Below are 7,645 nucleotides of genomic sequence, written 5' to 3'. Positions count from 1 at the left end.
CAGGAAGGCCGATGGTCCAGGTCAGTGGTGCTGGCCCAGGAAGGCCGATGGTCCAGGTCAGTGGTCCTGGAGGCCAAAGGAGCCTCAGGCTCGGGAGGGGTCAGCTGCCTCGGTCATCTCCGTGGCTGGATGGGTTATTCTGAGGCTCCGTCCACCTGGGGGGAGGGGGGTAGCCTGAGCCCCTGGCCCCCTGGGGCTACATCTGTGACATGACCGCCACACCTGGTGGAGTACAACAGAAATGCATCGGTAGACTCAGGGGGTCTCTGTGTGGAGTGCTGGCCCAGCCCGTCTCCAGACAGATGCCCGGCTGCCCCCGATCTGGACCAGAGCGGACACCGTCCCCCGTGTCAGCGTCCCCGGCTGGGGCCATCGTCCAGGCCCTGGGCCTCGGTGCACAGTGTGACTGAGTCTCAGCTTGCTTTCCCCGCAGCTCCTGAGTGAGCATGGACGCATGCGGAAGGATGCCCTGAGGGCTCGCTCTGTGCAGCAGCTGGGTTGAACTCGGGCCCGGCACCTGCCAGGCAGGTGCTTGCTACTTGAGCCACCTCCCAGCCCTCTTGCTTTTGGTTTGCTTTTCAAATAGGGTCTTGCAATTGTGCTTGCCTCTTGAGCAGCTGGGATTGCTGGACGGCGCTGCCACGCGCGGCCGGGTCTATTGGCTTAATCTTGTGATGACGCTGGTCCTGGTGAGGTTCACAGTCATGCAAGCTCAGCCAGTGACTGGGAGATGTATGGACCCCCTCACCTGGCATGGGTAGGAAGAGTGTTTTTGGATTATTGGAGTCTCAAGCTTGCTCTGTGTGTGTGCGCATGCGTGTGCATGCATGCCCATGCTGGGCTTGAACTTGGGGCCTCTTTCCCTTAGCTTTTTTGCTCATGACTGGCGTTCTACCACGTGAGCCACCCCTGCATTTCTGGCTTTCTACTGGTTAATTAGAATAAGGACCTCACAGACTTTCCTACCAGGGCTGAGGTCCTCAGATCTCAGCCTCCTGGGGTTATGAGGCTTATTAGCTTTTTCAGGAGCTGTGCAGGCCTGCCTACGGCACCACAGGTCCCGTACAGCTTCCCTGGCGCCCAGTGACTCCCCCTGGCAGGGTTCGCACCTCATCAGGCCCTGACACACAGTGGGAAGGCGTGCTGGGTGTGAGTGTGTCCCAGACATGGCCGTGTGCAGCGGGCGCCCGCGCCCGGCAGACTCCAGCCACACGTGCAGGGAGACTCAGTACCCCCCTCCCAGGACGGAGCACGGGGTGGGCGGGGCTCCGCGTTGGTGGGCAGAACTGAGCAGTAGGAGGGGGGCTGACATGTGGCCGGCAGTGGAGCGTGTCCAAGCCCAAGTCCAAGTCCAGGAGGGGTGAGGGTGCAGGCAGAGAAAAACAGGACAGAGAAGAGGACCAGGCTGCAGGGCTTGGGCCGGAGAAGCCGGGTAAGCAGTGGGCCAGGAGGGCAGAGGGAAGCGGGGTGGGCAGGGGAGGCCCAGGGAGAGGGCTCGGAGGAGGCCTGGCTCTTGGGCATCTCCCTGATCTGCACTCGGAGCCAGCTGTGCAGCTCCAGTCTGATGGAGGAGGCCGGCACCGTCTGAACAGCGAGGAAGAGGGGCCCAGGAGTAATGGCCAAGTGGGGCCAAGGAGGAAGAGCTGACACCAGCAGGGAGGCCCAGGGCAGCCTGAGGACTGGGCCCAGGGCAGCCTGAGGACTGGGCCCAGGGCAGCCTGAGGACTGGGCCCAGGGCAGCCTGAGGACTGGGCCCAGGGCAGCCTGAGGACTGGGTCCAGGGCAGCCTGAGGACTGGGCCCAGGGCAGCCTGAGGACTGGGCCCAGGGCAGCCTGAGGACTGGGCCCAGGGCAGCCGGCGCCTGTGGAGTGGGCAGGCCCGCGACCCTGAGGACTAAAGATCTGCACTGCAGTTCTAGGCCTGGGCAGCCCACACCCACCCCACAGGGCGGGCGTCTGTGATCCCAGTTTGGAGCCCATTTGAGTCCTTTCTCCTCTTGAAATGCAGGAGCCAGAGGATGGCTTCTGATTGGTCAGAACCAGTCTGACTCTAGTTCTGATTGGTCAATGAAGTTTATTCTTAACCAAGAGCAGGGGAAGCTGAAGAAAGGTTCACAACACTCGTGTGTGTGTGTGTGTGTGTGTGTGTGTGTGCGTGTGTGTCTGTGTGTATGTGTGTGTGTGTGCGCGCGTGTGTGTGTGTGCGCGCGCGTGTGTGTATGTGTGTGTGTGCGTGCGTGTGTGTGCGCGCGTATGTGTGTGTGCGTGTGTGTGCGTGTGTGTGTGCGTGTATGTGTGTGCGCGTGTGTGTATGTGTGTGTGCATGTGTGTGTGCGCGCGTGTGTTGTGTGCGCGCGCGCGTGTGTGTGTCTGTGTGTGTATGTGTGTATGTGTGTGTGTATGTGTGTGTATGTGTGTGTGTGTGCGTGTGTGTGTGTGCGCGCGCACACACACTCATGTGCATGCACACCAGTCCTGTGTGTGATGTGCTTGCACACCAGTCCTGGGCTAGAACTCCGCCTGGGTGCTGACCCTGAGCTTTTCCTTCAAGGCTGTCACTCTACCACTTGAGCCCCAGCCGGTGTCCCAAGCCCACTGGACGCAAATAGAGGAGGAGGCGGCGGTGTGAGCTGCCTGCCTGGCTGGCTGCTCAGAGCCCCAGAGCCTCAGCTACTCCTGCCCAGCATCAGGTGGGTAAGGTCTCGCTGCCTCTGGGAGGTTCTGCTGGGGCTGGAACACAGGCTGGGAGTGAAGCAGGTGGGCTGTCTGAGGACAGGACTCCTCCAGTGCAGGGACACACTGTCCCCCAGCAGGTGGGCTGAGGACAGGGCTCCTCCAGTGCAGGGACACGCTGTCCCCAGCAGGTGGGCTGAGGACAGGACTCCTCCAGTGCAGGGACACACTGTCCCCAGCAGGTGGGCTGAGGACAGGACTCCTCCAGTGCAGGGACACACTGTCCCCAGCAGGTGGGCTGAGGACAGGACTCCTCCAGTGCAGGGACACACTGTCCCCAGCAGGTGGGCTGAGGACAGGATTCCTCCAGTGCAGGGTCACACTGTCCCCAGCAGGTGGGCTGAGGACAGGACTCCTCCAGTGCAGGGTCACGCTGTCCCCCAGCAGGTGGGCTGAGGACAGGACTTCTCCAGTGCAGGGACACACTGTCCCCCGGCAGGTGGGCTGTCTGAGGACAGGACTCCTCCAGTGCAGGGACACGCTGTCCCCCAGCAGGTGGGCTGTCTGAGGATGGGACTCCTCCTGTGCAGGGACACACTGTCCCCCGGCAGGTGGGCTGAGGACAGGACTCCTCCAGTGCAGGGACACACTGTCCCCCAGCAGGTGGGCTGAGGATAGGACTCCTCCAGTGCAGGGACACACTGTCCCCAGCAGGTGGGCTGAGGACAGGATTCCTCCAGTGCAGGGACACACTGTCCCCCGGCAGGTGGGCTGTCTGAGGACAGGACTCCCCCAGTGCAGGGACACACTGTCCCCCGGCAGGTGGGCTGTCTGAGGACAGGACTCCTCCAGTGCAGGGTCACACTGTCCCCCAGCAGGTGGGCTGTCTGAGGACAGGACTTCTCCAGTGCAGGGACACACTGTCCCCCAGCAGGTGGGCTGTCTGAGGACAGGACTCCTCCAGTGCAGGGTCACACTGTCCCCCGGCAGGTGGGCTGAGGACAGGACTCCTCCAGTGCATGGACACACTGTCCCCCGGCAGGTGGGCTGAGGACAGGACTCCTCCAGTGCAGGGACACACTGTCCCCAGCAGGTGGGCTGTCTGTGGACAGGACTTCTCCAGTGCAGGGACACACTGTCCCCCGGCAGGTGGGCTGTCTGAGGACAGGACTCCTCCAGTGCAGGGACACACTGTCCCCCGGCAGGTGGGCTGTCTGTGGACAGGACTCCTCCAGTGCAGGGACACACTGTCCCCCGGCAGGTGGGCTGTCTGAGGACAGGACTCCTCCAGTGCAGGGACACACTGTCCCCCAGCAGGTGGGCTGAGGACAGGACTCCTCCAGTGCAGGGTCACACTGTCCCCCAGCAGGTGGGCTGTCTGAGGACAGGACTTCTCCAGTGCAGGGACACACTGTCCCCCAGCAGGTGGGCTGTCTGAGGACAGGACTCCTCCAGTGCAGGGTCACACTGTCCCCCAGCAGGTGGGCTGAGGACAGGACTCCTCCAGTGCATGGACACACTGTCCCCCGGCAGGTGGGCTGAGGACAGGACTTCTCCAGTGCAGGGACACACTGTCCCCCGGCAGGTGGGCTGAGGACAGGACTCCTCCAGTGCAGGGACACACTGTCCCCAGCAGGTGGGCTGTCTGTGGACAGGACTTCTCCAGTGCAGGGACACACTGTCCCCCGGCAGGTGGGCTGTCTGAGGACAGGACTCCTCCAGTGCAGGGACACACTGTCCCCCGGCAGGTGGGCTGTCTGTGGACAGGACTCCTCCAGTGCAGGGACACACTGTCCCCCGGCAGGTGGGCTGTCTGTGGACAGGACTCCTCCAGTGCAGGGACACACTGTCCCCGGCAGGTGGGCTGTCTGTGGACAGGACTGCACCAGGCGGCAGCAGTCTTCTCCAGTCCCCCTGCTGGGGGTCATTCTTGGGACAGCAGGGCACAGGGGACAGGGGATCACAGGGGACAGCAGGCTGCTGGGGACAGCTCCGGTAGGGGGCTGGCCCCGTCCTCCTCCACCGGCCCCCTGGGCCAGCAGCCCTGCTCTTCCTGCTGGATCCCTGGTAACACATAGCTTAGCAGGGGAGGGAGTTGAGTGCGGTTTGGTTTTGTTCCGTTTTGTTTTGTGCCAGTCCTGGGGCTTGAACTCAGGGCTTGGGTGTTATCCTGTCTACCCCTGGTGCCACACTTTTACTTCTGGCTTTTTGTGGCTGTTTGGAGATAAAAGTCTCAGGGACTTTCCTGTCCAGTCTGGCTTTGAACTGGGATCCTCAGATCTCAGCCTCCTGAGTAGCCAGGATGACAGGCGTGAGCCACCGGCGCTCAGCAAGTGCAGCTTCTTCACCTGGGTTTGACTTGTAGCTGTCCCCAGCCATGTGACCTTGGACCAGTCCCTCAGCCAGCTCCGGTGTCAGCCGGCTCACTGGGGACAGAGCTACAGGGGGCTGCCTGGGTGGCAGGAAGGTAGAGGCCCCGACTGTGGCCTGCAGGGCATGGAGTGCTCCCCCAGGGCTGCGGCTGGCTTACCCCAGGTCCTTAGAAGGAGGAGACTGAGACCCAGCGGCTTCTGGACAGGCCAGGAAGGTGTGTGGGGTGGGGGTGGAGACCCAGCAGGTCTGGTCTGGGGACTCCCGGCCCGGACTCACGGAAGCCTTGCTGTCCCCAGCTAGTGACAACCCAGAACAAGGGCTCTAAAATGCCCGCCTGAAGAACCTCTGAAGACCTTGTTTGGAGGTGGAGTTGGGCGTGGCACCTTGATGGGCTGAGGGCACAGGTGACCAGGGGCCTGTGCTTCCCACGACCCTGTCCAGCCCAGGAGCCAGAACGAAAAGAGCGGGGAGAGGGCCTCGCACCCATAATCAGAGACCTTCCCCGCAGGTGTCTGCTGTCCCCCGGGAAGGAGGCTTGGGGAGGATGGGGGAGCAGGGACAGACCCGCAGGGCAGCCAGCGCTCCGTGCAGCCGCAGGGCAGCCAGCGCTCCGTGCAGCCGCAGGGCAGCCAGCGCTCCGTGCAGCCGCAGGGCAGCCAGCGCTCCGTGCAGCCGCAGGGCAGCCAGCGCTCCGTGCAGCCGCAGGGCAGCCAGCCCTCCGTGCAGCCGCAGGGCAGCCAGCGCTCCGTGCAGCCGCAGGGCAGCCAGCGCTCCGTGCAGCCGCAGGGCAGCCAGCGCTCCGTGCAGCCGCAGGGCCCCTGCTCTTCTGGAGCCCCACTGTATTCCAAAACTGTGCCACCTACACGAAGTGCTCATTAAACGCATCTGTGGCGTTCTTAACATGCAAGGAAGGCTGGCCGCCCTTTTCTCACCAAAAGTAGCATTCCTTGGCTCCTTTGCTTCCTGGCTGATAGCCCACCTAGCTCAGTCTCCCCAGCCGTGGAGCGGGGGTGACAGGGGCAGTGCGGGGCTCTGCCGCCAGGGGCAGTTCAGGGCCCCCAGAGCTGGTCGGGCACCACGCAGAGCCCGTCGGCCCTGACGCTTGTGTGACTGTCCCTCGTGTGCAGCGTGGAATAAGAGCATCCTTAATGTGGTTCATCCCTCCTCGGAGGCCCACGTGCACCCAGCCATCCCTCCAAGCATTGGTACACACCTGCTGTGTGCCAGGCGCCAGGAACGCGCCGGAGCAAGTTCCAGTCCCCACCTTCCTGGCTTGTGGCAGAAGACAGAAATAGAAAATGGTCATCAAGTCACAAAAGGGCCACTCTCAGACCTAAGCAAGAATGAGGGGGCGATGACCTTCCACCTTTGACCCTCACTGCAGGTCATTCTGGAGGAGCCGGAAGCTGGGCAGCAGGCAGGTCTTCAAGACCTCTGAAGGACAAGACGCTCTGGACTTGGTTCTAGCACAGTGGAAGCCAAGGGGAGCATCTGTCCACAACCGAGGGAGGGTGGTCCCCAGATCTCTGCTCTCCAGAGACCCCTGCAGCTGAGAGCGGAGGAGCCTCTCTAACCCAGGGCTAGCCTTGGAGGGGCTAGGGGAGCCCCTCCCAGCTCCCCGAAGTTCAGGGCTGGGGACATGGCCCTGGGTGGGGCCCCTGTGAGCCCATCCTGAGCTACAACGACCACCGCCCTCACCAGCACAGACCACTGGTCTTCCCGGGAGACCCCAGAGCTCACTCCACACCCTGCTAGGAGTTTTTTTTTTTACAATAAGGCAGGAAATCTTGTCCAATGGGGGAGCGGGGCTGGGGGTTTGAAGCCTGCTGCTCTGTGTCCTGTACTCATTCTCACCCCTCGCCACACCTGCCCCATGAACGAGCGCCTCCACCTCCACTGCGCCCATGAGGGAAGGAGGCCCTGCCCACACCCCAGCCCCACGGGCCTCACCTGGCCACACCTGGACCCCCTGTCATCCGTCCAGCACAGCCTGCGCTGCCCCAGCCCAGCCTGTTGACCAACCCTGCGGGCCTGTCACTGCGGCGGGTCATGTGTCCCAGGCTCTGCGGGAGGTTCCGGGGGCAGGGCTACGGGCTGCCGCTCACTGACCGGAAGCCGCCCGGTTCTGGCTGGGCAGCAGCTCCCTGGTCTGCCCAGGGCTGCGCTTGTCACCCTGTCCTGAGAGGGGCAGGTGCGCCTGCGGCCGTCCACCAGCCAGGGCCGAGGCTGGCCCGGGCCGGGGCCGGGGCGCCGTGCGTGACCGGGGGCCCGGCCCTGACCTGTGGAGGACGGAGCTCCGGGAAACCCCGGGAGCCCCCCACGGCCCCCCGCCTCCCTCCCGGCCAGCCTGGCCAGGCCTGCGGAGCGATCGCGGGCACCGGCGAGGAGAAGGGTGTGACTCCATGAGAGGTCGCGGGAGAGGCTCGGCGGGTCACGACGTGGGTGGGCCCCGCATCCCTCGGAAGGTAGGAGGGGGCTGGGCACTGGGCACGGGTCGAGGCCCCGAAGCGTCGGCCCCGCCCCCCGGATGTGGCCCCGCCCGCCCCCTCGTGGCCCCGCCCCGCCGGGCCCCGCCCATCCCCTCGTGGCCCCGCCCCGC

The 7,645-nt window shown here is 64.1% G+C and overlaps 1 long non-coding RNA gene across 1 annotated transcript; it reads left to right on the top strand.

Annotated features, from left to right (window-relative positions):
• Positions 1–1,360: 1,360 nt before the first annotated feature.
• LOC122102164 lies at positions 1,361–6,773 on the top strand. The gene is made up of 3 exons (XR_006146471.1): positions 1,361–1,432; positions 2,552–2,690; positions 6,431–6,773. It is a non-coding gene; the product is annotated as an uncharacterized LOC122102164 (long non-coding RNA).
• Positions 6,774–7,645: the final 872 nt, after the last annotated feature.

Source organism: Dipodomys spectabilis, unplaced genomic scaffold, assembly GCF_019054845.1.
Source record: "Dipodomys spectabilis isolate Male_0828 unplaced genomic scaffold, ASM1905484v1 ptg000763l, whole genome shotgun sequence".
Lineage (NCBI taxonomy): Eukaryota > Metazoa > Chordata > Mammalia > Rodentia > Heteromyidae > Dipodomys > Dipodomys spectabilis.
This window is presented reverse-complemented; position numbering and strand designations above follow the sequence as displayed.